Raw genomic sequence first — 2,258 nt, 5'->3', positions numbered from 1 at the left:
TCCTCCTCCCTCTCCTCCCCCCCTCTTCCCTCCCCTCCTCCTCCTCCTCCTCCTCCTCCTCCTCCTCCTTTCTCGCATTACGACGAAAGGTTCGTAATTAAAGCCTCAACCTTGACCCTGAGCAGCTGACCTCGGCGCCCGGGAGGTCATCGTGGGAGATGTCACTTGTTAAGAGTAACGTGGGATCCTGTGATGTCTCTTGACTCCTTGAGTGTTGATGCTTCAGGTGTCTTTAATTAATAGATGTAATTTTATGCGTGCGTGTTTGTTGTTGTTGTTGTTGTGTGTGTGTGTGAGGGAGAGAGAGAGAGAGTGAGAGAGAGAGAGAGAGAGAGAGAGAGAGAGAGAGAGAGAGAGTGTGTGTGTGTGTGTGTGTGTGTGTGTGTGTGTGTGTGTGTGTGTGTGTGTGTGTGTGTGTGTGTGAGTGAGTGTGTGTGCGCGTGTGTGTGCGTGTGTGTGTGAGGGAGAAAGAGAGAGTGCGTGTGTGCCTAGATGTCGTGTGTGCATGCTATCCGTTAAGATAAATTGCTTTGGTATAAAGAGCTTTCGGCTTTTTTTTCTTTTTATTGGCGTTATTAATGGGCGATATTATCTGCAAATATTATCTTCAAAAGAAGTTCGACTCTTCTTTTGATTTATGAAGCAGAGTATATATTAGAAGTTTCTTTTAGAACTCTCTCTCTCTCTCTCTCTCTCTCTCTCTCTCTCTCTCTCTCTCTCTCTCTCTCTCTCTCTCTCTCTCTCTCTCTCTTCTCTCTCTCTCTCTCTTTCTCTTCCTCTCCCTTTTTCTCTCTTGTTTGGCCTCCCATTCCTCCTATATTTCTCTTTCTTCTTCTCCTCCACCTCTTCCCTATCCCCTCTTCTCATTCTTTCTGCCACTCTACCCTCCTCCTCCCCACCTCCTCTACCCACCCCTCTACCCACCCCCTCCACCCAACCCCCTCTACCCACCCCCTCCACCCAACCCCCTCTACCCACCCCCTCCACCCAACCCCCTCTACCCACCCCCTCTCCCCCTTCTATCCCCCTCCACGTAAATTCAGGAAGTTTCATTTCCTGACACAGTGTCCTCAGCTTGCCGTGTTCAGAGTCCTCAAGATCTGCTCCAGCCCCCTCCCCCCCCCCCTTCCTTTCCTTCCTCCCACCCCCCACCCCCCCACCCCACCCCACTCTCCCCTTTCTCTTGAGTGGTTGGAATTACACCTCCCTCCCCTCCCCTCCCCCCCTCCCCTCCCCCCACTCCACCCCTATCTTTCTTGTCTTCAGTTACTACAGGAGAAATCTCCAAAGGTTTTTTTTATTATTATTATTGTTATTTCTTATGTTTGGTTAATGGGGAAATATTTGAATTTAAAATTTCTTTAAAAGTTTTTTTTTATTATTCTTATCTTTGGCGGATTTTTGCGATGATGATAATGTGATGAAAATTATAAGAATGATAACAATAATAATTGCATCTTCTTTCCTTATTAATCATACAACACTTCAATAATGATAATATTTAGTAGTATTAACAATTACGTTGATAAATATAAAGCAGTGATTTCAACCGTTTTAACCTTATGATCACGACAATAGCACACAAAAATTATAATTTTGATAACACTGATAATGATAACAGCAATGCACATACTATATATATATATATATATGTGTGTGTATATATATATATATATATATATATATATATATATATATATATATATATATATTTTTTTTTTTTTTTTTTTTTTTTTTTTTTATGTCGGCGTCGCTTTTTCGAAACCTACTAGTTCATTTCTCAAGATGAGTTGATAGATGTTCATCCTTTTTCGTCCGTTTTGGTGGTTAGCATTATCTGTTCAGATGATCTTTGCATATGAATATTTCAGACATGATTCTGACATTTCGTTAGAATAAATGAAACGTTTATCTCTCTTATATAATATATATATATATATATATATATATATATATATATATATATATATATATATATATATATATATATATGTATGTATGTATATTATATATATTATATGTACATATTATATATATATATATATATATATATATATATATATATATATATATATATATATATATATATATATATATATATATATATATATATTTATATACATATTCACATACATACAAAAATATGCATAAGTGTGTGAGTGTGTATTAAGAATAGTAATCTAACACACTTTCTTATAAGCAATATCCTATATTTTTTGTGCCTTAGTCCCATACTGTCCGTAAATTATTCATATTTA

The sequence above is a fragment of the Penaeus monodon genome, chromosome 2 (assembly GCF_015228065.2).
Source record: "Penaeus monodon isolate SGIC_2016 chromosome 2, NSTDA_Pmon_1, whole genome shotgun sequence".
Taxonomy (NCBI): Eukaryota; Metazoa; Arthropoda; class Malacostraca; order Decapoda; family Penaeidae; genus Penaeus; species Penaeus monodon.
The sequence above is the reverse complement of the archived record's forward strand: the minus strand, read 5'-3'. Positions refer to the sequence as shown.